At 45.4% G+C, this 13132-nt stretch overlaps 1 protein-coding gene across 11 annotated transcripts in view; it reads right to left on the bottom strand.

Moving 5' to 3' along the window:
• Positions 1-13132, bottom strand: part of CDC25C (cell division cycle 25C) — a 251333-nt gene that overhangs the window by 201043 nt on the left and 37158 nt on the right. For 2 of the 11 annotated variants that reach the window (XM_069244444.1, XM_069244450.1), the window contains one exon: positions 5466-5541. The exons of the other annotated variants lie outside the window; for them this stretch is intronic. The gene's annotated coding sequence lies outside the window, so the exon portion shown is untranslated. The remainder of the gene's footprint in view (positions 1-5465; positions 5542-13132) is intronic. 11 annotated transcript variants of the gene reach the window in all.

The following is a 13132-nucleotide window of genomic DNA, read 5'->3' as shown; positions in this document are numbered from 1 at the left end:
TCCCAACGACGAGTTAGATGTAGTCAATTTGGGTAATTCAAAATTGGGGGTTGCCGCCGCATGTCTAATGATCTGACAGAGGGACAGCGGTAAGGCTGATGTTGGTAAAATTTGCCTCCAAGTACAATCTCAACACTCACATTACTAACCTGGATCTAATATCCATAAGTCACTCTATGGTCTGAAGGACGCATAGTTTGAAAAGGTTATCCACTCTAAGCACAGAGGGAAGTGACTAGGGATGCCAGTTGCATTTACTATTTAAGGTTAGAAAAAAAATTGTGATTCTTACTTAGGAAAATATTTATGTGTTTTCTATGCTGCGAATGGTGAGTGCATATGTGTATGAATGAAGTGGCCACTGTGTAACATTGTGTAATGTTCTTTTAATATGTATTATATAATTGACAAAGACAAAAAAAAGCTCTATACTCCTGCTTTTAAAAACATTTGTGTAAGTTTTAAAAGAGGTGTAATACTTGAAGGTTACATTTGGACATATTGGTAAGACGAGTAATAATGGAGGCTCCCTTGGCACATATGCATTAGTCTTTCCACATAATAAGAACAAAATCAAACAATATCGTTTAGAATGGTCTAAAGCCACCCAAACACGTTATGTATCACTGGCCAAAAGAAAAGACATTCAATGATAAAATAATTGAGCATATTGTTACATGCCGCAGGAGTAAGCATGAGGGAGCCAAATTACCAAAAAAAAAAAAAAAAAAAAAGCTATTCCAGCCTTTTGTGAAAAATCTAAGGACCTCTCAAAAAATAATAATCCCCAAATATCCTATCTGATTCCCCAAACAATTCTGAGTACCTCTCCCAAGGTACCCAGTATTTGCCCTCTAGTGCAGCTACAAGCCGCCGCAATGGGATTTGCTTCACAAATGCCATAGACAAATATGAGTACACCTAGGCAGCAAACAAAGATAAATAAATCTCAGTTTTCAGTACAGTTAGAAGCCCAGTTCACCATATGTTTAGACCAAGCCTCTCCTGAGGAGGACAAAAGTGAAGAACAAACTTTAGGGGACAGTGATGACCAGTCACATGATTCATCAGCAACATCACATTTGTTGCAGAGGAGAGACACAGCAGGAAGGATAATAGAGAACAAATATCTACCTCAAATCGAAGAAATGTAGATGATATTAGATGGAGTAACTATGTGGACAGAACTATCAGTCTGGCATGATGGCCAACATCCCAAATACAAACAAACAAACAATAATAAGATGGGATTAAAGGTAGCTTTCCTCCTTGGGAGAAGTGGAACATAATAGTTTCACCAGAAAGAGTGCAAGAGTGGTTATCGCAAAGGGAGGGTAGGGAAAGCCTGGGAAAGTAACAAATAAGAAAGCCTATACATAAAACGTGCAGTTAGTATGGATGAACTGCTTCGACCCCCAAGAATTAGGCACTCTATTATATTGATATTCAAGAAAGACCCCTTATTGATCTGGATCATACAAAAAGTGCAAGGGGGTTATCTGATCATGTTGGCATTAGAGAGGGCGAACAGGAAAAGTTTTTCAGAGTTAGGAAAGCTCGAGCGACAGAGCTTCACAAATTGCAATTTCAGGCAACACGTGGCCAACCAGACCCAGGAATGGGATTTTGTGAAGCTATGAGAGGACTAACACTACAGGACAGATCAGAGCCACAAATGACTATTCAATCAGCTTTGCACAGTACAGATTTAACCCCTAGTGAGATAGTTGCAAAAGGAAAGAATAGTTGGCACAGTTCTGTGCCTTATGTAGAGAATGTAGTGGATTGAAATGAAAGATCAACAACTAACATCACAGATGAATCTATGGCCACAAGAAGGATCTTTTGACCCACACGATATGGCAAATGCATTCTTTATGGGGAGGGAGATCCAGATGGGATTATCCCCATGTGCATGTATGGCAGATATATGCTAGATTGTATAATCCTCTGCGTTCTACCACTCCCTCACATCAGATGCCCAGATACGCAAGGGACCAGGGGCACCTCATTATCGCCCATGGCCACAAATGAATAAGGAAAATCTTAAATTGTTGCAGCTGCTTACAGAGGGAGCAGGGAAATGGATTAGAGCTTCTGCAAAACAAACTGCAGGTATTAGCTTAGCAGTAGGGGGACATAAAAAGTCTGCTGAGTTCTCTCTTAGCAGACACGTTTTTTCAAAAGGCTGGAGTCAGAAAAGCTACCTTCACTAAAACTAGATATGATGGGTCTCCATTTAAATTAGTAAGAACAGTGATTTGGGATCAGTTGAGGGAGATTTATCCTGATAGGCCAGATACTGGATCTCTTATGACTCAGTCAATGCAGCCAAATGAGAATCCTGCTCTGTTCCATAACTGGATGAAAGGAAAATGGATCCAAAAAAGTAGGTCAGGGTTGGGAGGTAACAGGAGGCAACACTTATTTTATAATATGGTGAAAAAGGGATTACTCTGACGTACAGGATAGCCTGGCAATATAGTGGAGTTAGAAGCCAAGTCGTGGACAGATATAATTCATTTTTGTAAAAAGAAAGGAACAAAAAGGAACAGATAGACAAAGCAGCAGCCAAATTAGTATAGCAGAAGTTGGCAACGAAAGGAGCAGTGGAAGGAACAGTGGTGGCAGCTGGCACTCAGACGAATGCAATATCTGTGAGATTGGCCCCAGGGACCACTCAACAACAATACCCACAGCGACAAAATAATGTAGGGATACATGGAAGTAGTAGAGGAGGACAAGGAGAAATAGGAAGAGGTAGGCTGGGTCCTCAAAGATTGGACCTGGTATGGACATATTATTAGAGATAGCAGAACTAAGATGGGATGAGCAAAATGGAATGATAGGAGTTTATAATCAGCCAGGAAATACAGCAGTACAGTCACAACCTAAACCAAAAATCATATATGTACCGCAAGCGCCATCACAAAATATTCAGCCATCAGCAATGCCACACCTCAGCAAAATTATCAAACACCCCCAACAGTGATTCCACCTCAAAGTGGACAGTGAGGTCTAGTTGTGAGAGGAGGGCCTCCTTTTCAGATAAATTCATTGGTGGATATGCACAATGAAGGTGCCCACAGAGCACTTCTATGTGTCCAAAATTGTCAGTGACGCACAGGCCAGATGAGGAACCTACTGACACGGGAGTTATCAATAACAAAAGGTATGCATTCTTCATAGATACAGAAGCAACTAGATCCTGCATTATAGAGTGAGGCCTTCTGATTTCTAACAGATCAATGGATTCTCTGGGGAAGTAATGAGGGTTCCTTTCACTAAACTGGTGGAGATGGAAGTTGGAGGGAGGAACATTGATGGCGGTTTGTTTTCTCCAGCTGCCCCAGCTAACCTATTAGGAATACATCTTATGGCCAAATTAAATAGGACTATTCAATTTGAATCTGATGGTACCATGATTTATTCAACCCCTGGAGATTCACCTTTCAGGATGATGGCAGTAACAGTAGATTCCTCCACTGGAGACAAAATCAGAGCATCACCTGTTGATATGGTGGCATTTACATCAGTGGGGTTTGCATAGCAGAGACAGAGATTTTGGGAAAGGTGGTTCAGTTATCAAAATTTCTTTTTTGGCGGCAAGTGCAAGATTCTTGGATCCCTGATACTTAATTAATATTGCAAATAGATCCTTGGCACTCTATTAGTGACAATGGGCCTGTATTATTTTTATAGAACCAGGAAAAATGGTTAGAGACATATTGGATGACCAAGTGTTTTGCGATGACAATTATAAGAAAACTGTTGTAGTTTTTCAAAGCAACATACCATTGAGGACAGTGTTGGAAGTGAGGAAACCCACACCAGGAAGAGCTTTCAATTCTGTTAGGGAAGCCGATCTGTCCCATGTACAAGATATTTTATGGACTAAGGGTCTTCATGGTGTAGGCCTCATCTGTACTGCCATACCCTTCCGAAATTACATTAAAGGAAGGTGCTATCTTACCCAGAGTCAGATAGTATCCTCTTTATAAGGAAGCAGACAAGGGCATTGCCCCTACTAGATAGGCTTTATTAGAGCAAATAATATTTACCCTGGAATGTCTTCTTGCAATACCCCAATTTGCCCAGTTAAATAGTCTAAGGGCAATACTTGGTGCATGGTTCAAGACCTGTGCCCCTGAACGATGTAGTGGTACCGGAATTTGCAAATTTTCCTGATCCATCTATCATTCTGACAAATACTCCTTGGGATTGTTGGAAATTGACTTTTTGCAGGATTATCCCCCAACTTTTTGCCTTCTTTCTCCTATTTTTCAGATATTTTTGCTGGTTTATTGTCTCTGTGCACTTTACCACTACCAACCAGTGCTAAAGTGCAAGTGCTTCCTGTGTAAATTGTATTGGTGATTAGTTTATCAAGGAATGGCATAGTTGATCTACTAATAAGTCCCTAGTAAAGTGCACTAGAGGTGCCCAGAGCCTGTAAATCAAATGCTACTAGTGGGCCTGCAGCACTGATTGTGCCACCCACACGAGTAGCCATGTAAACATGTCTCAGACCTGCCACTGCAGTGCCTGTGTGGGTAGTTTTAAACTGCCAATTCGACCTGGCAAGTACACCCACTTGTCACATCCAATCCTTCCCTTTTACTACATGCAAGTCACCCCTAAGGTGGGCCCTAGGTAGTCCCGTGGGCAGGATGCAGTGTATTTAAGAAGTAGGACGTGTACTGGTGTTTTTACATGTCCTGAGAGTGAAAAATACTGCCAAATCGTTTTTTCAGTATTGCAAGGACTATCTCTCCCTAGGTTAACATGGGGACTGCCTTTAAATTTATTTTGCCCGTAGTTTCCCATTGGGAGCAGATAGAGATGTTGAGTTTGGAGTCTCTGAACTCACAATCTAAAAATACATCTTTTGGTAGAGTTGGTATTTGGTGGCCTGTTTAAAAATGCCACTTTTAGAAAGTGGGCATTTTCTTTCTTAACCATTATGTGCTTCTGCCTTCCTGTAGAATCCACGTCTGGGTCAGACTGTCAGATGGGCTGTTTGTGAATTCCCCCTAGACAGTGACATAAAGGGAGCTGAGGTGTGTTCTGCATATGCTGATGAGTATTCCTGAGCTACAGTGGGGAGACTACACCTGCACCTGAAAGGGCTGTGCCTGTCCTCACAATGCAGTCTCCAGCCCCCTAGAGTGTGTCTAGGACCAGGCCTGGGCACCGCAGGAACTTGTGAACAACAGAGACTTTCCTTTGAAGTTTGCCTACTTCAAAGGCAGAAATGAGTGTAAGTAGTGGACCCATTTCCCAGAGTTTTAGAACACTTCTGGATCAAGAGAAACCTCTGAAAAGGAGAAGAGCTGAAGGAGTACTGCCCTTTTGCTGGGTTGGCATACAGCTGCTGCTTCTGCCTTAAACTTAGAGTACAAAGACTGTCCTTTGCTGTGTATCCTGCTTGTGAAGTTTCTCCAAGGGCTTGAACTAGCGCTTACCTTCAGTTTTAAGTCTCAAAGATATCAAAGACTTCAGGTTCATCTGCTTACAACACTGGGAACTGTGTGTTTTGTGCTGCAACAGAAGAAAAAAAAAAAATCACCACCACCACACTGCGGCCTGCACCGTGAGCGGACCACAACGCACAGTGCCGTACCCCGCTTCGCACCGCAACAATGGTCTCACAGACAACGCAGTCACCAAGCCACTGCTACCATGACCCTGCACTCCGCATCGCCTAAGTCACACTGTAGCCTTGGTATCCCCAACGCTGCTGCCCACACCGTGGCCCGAGGACAATGATCGCGGGGTACACGAACCACCGTCCCATCCCACACTGCACCCCGAGTCCACTGACGCAATCGACTCAACCATCGTCAGACACCCCTCCCTGTACCGCAACCCGTGGTCGCTGTACAGAGCCCGCCCTGCATCTTACTGCCGCCTTGGGCCTACCGACGACAGCACTTCAGCAACGACAACGCTGCCTGCACTGCAACCTGGAGACCCAGCTCGTCGCACCAACCTGCTTTACACTGCAGCCCTGGTCTCACCAATGCCGCAGGACTCGTCACCAAGCCGCTGCCTGCACCATGGTTTGTGGGCACCACATGTCGCATCGTCCCGCTTTGCACCCCAGCCCCGAGGCCATCAACACCAGCGCTCCCGACTTCATCATCAGCCCGGAGTTCGATCTGCAACACGTGTGACTTCAAGGGCCGACAACCCCTGCACAGACCTCCGGAATCAAAGCCAGCAATGCCACACCCCGGATCTCATCACAAGGATCATGATGCCCTGCATTTCCAAGGTACTATTTGCATGTCTTCCCGCCACCATAGCTGACTCAGGACGCCGCAGTCGGACCAAACTGTTGGATTTATTGTACACGAAGCCGTGACAGCCCAAGATGGAGCTTTAGGAACTGTATTTTTAAGTAAATCTTGCAAAATTCATATATTATTGTATGTTGGATTTTTTTCATTTTTGTCTTGTTTTATGCAGATAAATATGGGTACTTTTCTAAATTGGTGTGGTGTCCTTTTGTTGTGCTTTCACTGTATTTCTGTGTGTTATGTGCAAATGCATTACACATTGCTTCTGAGATAAGCCTGACTGCTTGTGCCAAGCTACCAAGGTGGTGAGCAGGGATTATGAGTTGAGTATCTCCCTTACCCTGACTAGAGTGAGGGTCCCTACTTGGCTAGGGTCTAAGCTGACTGCCAACTAGAGACCCCCATTTCTAACAAGGATTCTAAGTATTTTTCCGTTACCGACCTGAAGAATGCTTTTTTTTTTTTATAGCATCCCTCTTCATCCAGACAGTCACTATTCAAAAGCGTTTTCTTATTGCGGACTCTGTATCTGTATTTTCATTTGCCCCAAGCGTATATTAAGTCCCTGAATATTTTTAACAGAGTGATAAGAAACAAACAATCTGTCAAATTTTCTGTGCGACAGCACCTTGTTGCAATCAGTCTATTGCATACTGATTTGTAGTCCTACCAAGCAGCAGTGTAGAAAGGACACTATCTCTCCTAGTAACTCTTATACAAATAGGATACAAAGTAGATAAAGAGAAAGTACAGTATTGTCAGGAGGAAGTTTAAGACTTGCGACAATTGTTGTCAGCTTCTGGTCATCAAGTGACCCCTGAAAGAGCAGCATCCATTTGTCAGATGAGTGAACCAGAAACTATTGAAGACATGCAGACATTTCCTGGTCTCTGTAACTATGTGAGACAATGGGTGTTTGTAGGAGGCTGGCCTGGCTTGTAGTGGGTACCAGAGGTACTTATACCTTGTGCCAGGTCCAGTTATCCCTTATTAGTGTAGAAGAGGTGTTTCTAGCAGCTTAGGCTGATAGAAGGTAGCTATGGCAAAGCAGCTTAGGCTGAACTAGGAGACATGTAAAGCTCCTACTATACCACTGGTGTCATATGCACAATATCATAAGAAAACACAATACACAGAGTTACTAAAAATAAAGGTACTTTATTTTTATGACAATATGCCAAAAGTATCTCAGTGAGTACCCTCAGTAAGAGGATAAGTTATAGACACAAGATATATGATTCTCTTATGAAAAGTACACAATGACAAAAAGTGGTAAGTAGTTACAAGTACTTATCCCACCGCTGCCACCAATGTAGGAGGCGGACCTGGCACAAAGTGTAAGTACCTCTGGTACCCACTACAAGCCAGGCCAGCCTCCTACATTCCCTGAGCAGTCAGCGGTCGATCCTTTGGTAGAAGGTGAAGAGGGAGATGCAGAGGAACTCTGGTGAGCTCTTGCATTCGTTATCTGAAGAATTCCCCAAAGCAGAGACCCTAAATAGCCAGAAAAGGAGGTTTGGCTACCAGGTTAGGAGGATGGGCTACCAAGAGAGGTAAGAGCCTATCAGAAGGAGCCTCTGACGTCACCTGCTGGCACTGGCCACTCAGAGCAGTCCAGTGTGCCCCCAAAACCTCTGTTTCCAAGATGGCAGAGGTCTGGGACACACTGGAAGAGCTCTGGGCACCTCCCCTGGGAGGTGCAGGTCAGAGGAGTGGTCACTCCCCTTTCCTTTGTCCAGTTTCGCACCAGAGCAGGGCTGGGGGATCCCTGAACCGGTGTGGACTGGCTTATGCAGAGATGGGCACCATCTGTGCCCATCAAAGCATTTCCAGAGGCTGGGGGAGGCTACTCCTCCCCAGCCCTTCACACCTATTTCCAAAGGGAGAGGGTGTAACACCCTCTCTCAGACAAAATCCTTTGTTCTGCCTTCCTGGGCCAGGGATGCCTTGACCCCAGGAGGGCAGAAACCTGTCTGACGGGTTGGGAGCAGCAGCAGCTGCAGTGGAAACCCCGGAAAGGCAGTTTAGCAGTACCCAGGTACTGTGCTAGAGACCCAGCGGATCATGGAATTGTCCCCCCAATACCAGAATGGTATTGGGGGGACAATTCCATGATCTTAGACATGTTACATGGCCAGGTTCGGAGTTACCATTGTGACACTATACATAGGTAGTGACCTATATATAGTGCACATGTGTAATGGTGTCCCCGCACTCACAAAGTCCGGGGAATTTGCCCTGAGCGATGTGGGGGCACCTTGGCTAGTGCCAGGGTGCCCACACAATAAGTAACTTTGCACCCAGGTGAAGGTTAGACATATAGGTGACTTATAAGTTGCTTAAGCGCAGTGGTAAATGGCTGTAAAATAACGTGGACGTTGTTTCACTCAGGCTGCACTGACAGGCCTGTGTAAGAATTGTCAGAGCTCCCTATGGGTGGCAAAAGAAATGCTGCAGCCCATAGGGATCTCCTGGAACCCCAATACCCTGGGTACCTCAGTACCATATACTAGGGAATTATATGGGTGTACCAGTATGCCAATGTGAATTGGTAAATTTAGTCACTAGCCTGTTAGTGACAAATTTGGAAAGCAGAGAGAGCATAACCACTGAGGTTCTGGTTAGCAGAGCCTCAGTGAGACAGTTAGGCATCACACAGGGAACACATACAGGGCACATACTTATGAGCACTGGGGCCCTGCCTGGCAGGGTCCCAGTGACACAGACTAAAACAACATATATACAGTGAAATATGGGGGTAACATGCCAGGCAAGATGGTACTTTCCTACACAACCCCCTTCCCCCCCAAACGAAGGACAATAAGACTAGCCATGACCTGATGAGTCTTCATTGTCTAAGTGGAAATATCTGGAGAGTCCATCTGCATTGCAGTGAGTACTCCCAGGTCTAAGTTCCACTGTATAGTCCATTCCCTGTAGAGATATGGACCACCTCAACAATTTAGGGTTTTCACCTTTCATTTGTTTTAGCCAAAGTAGAGGTTTGTGGTCTGTCTGAACAATAAAGTGAGTGCCAAACAGGTATGGCCTCAACTTTTTCAGTGCCCAGATCACAGCAAAGGCCTCCCTCTCTATGGCAGACCCACGCTTTCTCTAGGGGTTAACCTTCTGCTGATAAAAGCAACCTGGCCCTCAGAATTCAGTTGTGATAAGACTGCCCCTACCCCTAATTCAGATGCATCAGTTTGAACAATGAATTTCTTGGAGTAACATGGGCTTTTTAGGACAGGTGCTGAGCACATGGCCTGTTTGAGCTCCTCAAAAGCTTTCTGACAGCTAGCTGTCCATAATACCTTTTTAGGCATCTTCTTACTAGTGAGATCATTAAGAAGGGCTGCTATGGAGCCATAGTTTTTAATGAATCTCCTGTAATACCCTGTGAGGCCTAAAAAGGCTCTCACCTGGGTCTGAGTTGTAGGGGGAACCCAATCCATGACTGTCTGGATTTTCCCCTGAAGTGGTGCAATCTGTTCTCCACCTACCAGGTGTCCCAGATAAACCACCTTTCCCTGCCCTATCTGGCACTTTGAATCCTTGATAGTGAGGCCTGCCTTCTGCAGGGCTTCCAAAACTTTCCAAAGGTGGACCAGGTGCTCATCCCAGGTGGAGCTAAAGACAGCAATATCATCTAGCTATGCTGCACTCAAAGCATCCAACCCTTGCAGGACTGTGTTCACCAACCTCTGAAAAGTGGCAGGTGCATTTTTTAAACCAATGGGCATCACTGTAAATTGGTAGTGCCCTCCTATAGTTGAAGATGCAGTCTTAGGTTCAGCATCCTCAGCCAATTTAATCTGCCAATACCCTGCAGTCAAATCAAAGGTGCTTAGATACTTGGCAGATGCCAGTGTATCTATTAGCTCATCTGCCCTGGGTATAGGGTAAGCATCAGTTTTTGTTACCTGATTGAGACCTCTGTAGTCTACACAAAACCTCATCTCCCTTTTTCCATCTTTTGAGTGAGGCTTTGGTACAAGCACCACAGGACTCGTCCATGGGCTTTCAGAAGGTCCAATCACTCCTAGGGCAAGCATTTTCTGCACCTCTTGTTTTATGCAGTCCCTGACATGGCCAGGCTGCCTATAAATCTTACTCTTGACAGGCAAGCTGTCTCCAGTATCAATTGTGTGTTCACACCAGGAAGTTGTACCTGCACAATTGAAAAGAGGTCATAGAATTGTCCAAGGAGATTTATGCAGTTGTCTTTTTTGTTCTGCAGTCAGACAATCTGCCAAAACTACTCCCTCCACTAAATCATCAATTTCAGTGGTGGAAAAGAGATCAGGGAGAGGGTCACTCTTCTTCCTGTCCTTCATCTGTTGCCATGAGCAGGGTGAGATCAGCCCTGTCATAGTAGGGTTTTTAGGGGCTTGACATGAATCACCCTAAGGGGACTCCTGGCAGTGCCCAGGTCTACCAGATAGGTAACCTCACCCTTCTTTTCAACAATTAGATGGGGTCCACTCCATTTGTCCAGGAGTGCTCTTGGGGCCACAGGCTCCAATACCCACACCTTCTGTCCTGGTTGGTACTGGATCAGAACAGCCTTCTGGTCATGCCATTGCTTTTGGAGCTCCTGGCTGGCCTGAAGGTTTTTACTGGCCTTTTTCATGTACTCAGCCATTCTGGATCTTAGGCCAAAGTACATAGTCCACTATGTCCTGTTTGGGAGCTTTTAAAGGTTGTTCCCAATCCTCCTTCACAAGAGTTAGTAGACCTCTTACAGGGTGTCCAAAGAGGAGTTCAAAGGGGCTGAAGCCCACTCCTTTCTGGGGTACATCCCTGTAAGCAAAAAGGAGGCAAGGTAACAGGACATCCCATCTCCTCCTGAGATTTTCAGGGAGTTCCATTATCATACCTTGAAGAGTTTTATTAAACCTCTCTACCAGTCCATTAGTCTGTGGATGATAAGGAGTGGTGAACTTGTAGGTAACACCACACTCCTTCCGCATTGCTTTCAAGTATGCGGACATGAAGTTGCTACCCCTGTCTGATACAACCTCTTTAGGGAAACCCACCCTGGAAAAGATTCCCAGGAGGGCCTTTGCCACTGCAGGAGCTGTAGTGGTCCTTAGAGGAATTGCTTCAGGATATCTTGTGGCATGGTCCACAACTACCCAGATAAACCTATTGCCTGAAGCAGTAGGAGGGTCAAGGGGTCCAGCTATGTGAACCCCTACCCTTTCAAAGGGCACCCCAACCACAGGTAGTGGAATAAGGGGAGCCTTTGGAGTGCCACCAGTCTTGCCACTGGCTTGGCAGGTCACACAAGACTTGCAAAAATCTTTAGTGTCCTCTGACATCCTAGGCCAGTGAAACAGGGGGACAAGCCTTTCCCATGTTTTGAGCTGGCCCAAATGCCCAGCCAAAGGAATGTCATGTGCAAGAGTTAGGAGGAACTCTCTGTACTGAAGGGGAATGACCAATCTCCTGGCTGCTCCAGGTTTTGGGTCCCTTGCCTTGCTGTACAAGAGGTTGTCCTCCCAGTAAACTCTGTGAGTCACTGACATCCCCATTTTGCTGCTTGACAGCTCGCTGGCTGTCTGAGACCCTCTAATGTGGGACAGGTTTGCTGTGCCACACTCAGCTCTTCCCTGGCAGGCCCCCCTCCAGCCAAAAGCTCAGCAGTGTCTGCTGCCAGCTCATCTGGTGAAGGTTCTGCACAGGGAGGAAATTCTTCTTCCTCAGAAGGAGAATCATCTGTAGAGGGAGGGATAGTGGGAAGGGATTTACCTTTGCTATCGCTAGCTTTAGGGAGCACTTGGTCCATTGTTCCAGGATCCAGGTTACCCTGTCCTTTTTGCTTTTTGGCCTGAGCCCTTGTCATGGGCAAAAATATGGCCAGGAATTCCCAGCACTGCTGCATGAGCCTCTAACTCCACTTCTGCCCAAGCTGATGTCTAAATCGTTCCCTAGTAGACAGTCTTCAGGTAAATCTGAGGCAACCACAAGTTTCTTTGGACCAGTAACCCCCCCGCCACCCCAGTTGAGATTCACAACAGCCATGGGTTGGCTAAGAGTGTTATGAAAGTCTGTCACGTGGTACTGCTGACCAAGTAGGTGTTGTTCAGGGTGGACCAGTTTCTCTATGACCATTGTAACACTGGCACCTGTGTCTCTGTAGGCCTGAACCTCAACAACATTTATTAGGGGAAGTTGCTTGTACTTATCCATATTAAGGGGACAAGCAACCAAGGTGGCCAAATCAATGGCACCTTCAGAGACTAACACAGCCTCTGTGGTCTCCCTAACAAGACCAACACCAACTAAATTACCAAAAGTGAGCCCAGCTACACCCCTGGATTTGCTATTTGTAGGTTTGCTCCCACCACCACTGCTATTACTAGGGCCACTAGAATTTGCAGCAGGGGTTGTGGTAGTGGGAGGTTTGGTGTTTTTCTTTGGACAACTAGAATCAGTTGTCCAATGGCCTTTGACTTTACACAAATAGCACCAAGGCTGTTTAGGTTGATTATTGGAAGAGGATTTGGAACCACCACCCCCACCAGAGGATTTTTGTTGGCCTGAAGACGACTCAGTTTTACTTTTGTCCCCACCCTTGTCAGAAGACTTACCATCCTTCTTCTTGCCATCCTTGTCACCCCCTTTATGAACTTTTCTGTTCACTCTTGTTCTGACCCATTTGTCTGCCTTCTTTCCCAATTCTTGGGGAGAGGTCAGATCTGAGTCCACTAGATATTGGTGTAACAAGTCAGACACACAGTTATTCAGAATATGCTCTCTCGGAATAAGATTATACAGGCTTTCATAGTCAGATACTCTACTGCCATGTAACCACCCCTCCAAGG

The sequence above is a fragment of the Pleurodeles waltl genome, chromosome 7, assembly GCF_031143425.1.
Source record: "Pleurodeles waltl isolate 20211129_DDA chromosome 7, aPleWal1.hap1.20221129, whole genome shotgun sequence".
NCBI classification, from domain to species: domain Eukaryota; kingdom Metazoa; phylum Chordata; class Amphibia; order Caudata; family Salamandridae; genus Pleurodeles; species Pleurodeles waltl.
The sequence above is the reverse complement of the archived record's forward strand: the minus strand, read 5'-3'. Positions and strand labels throughout refer to the sequence as shown.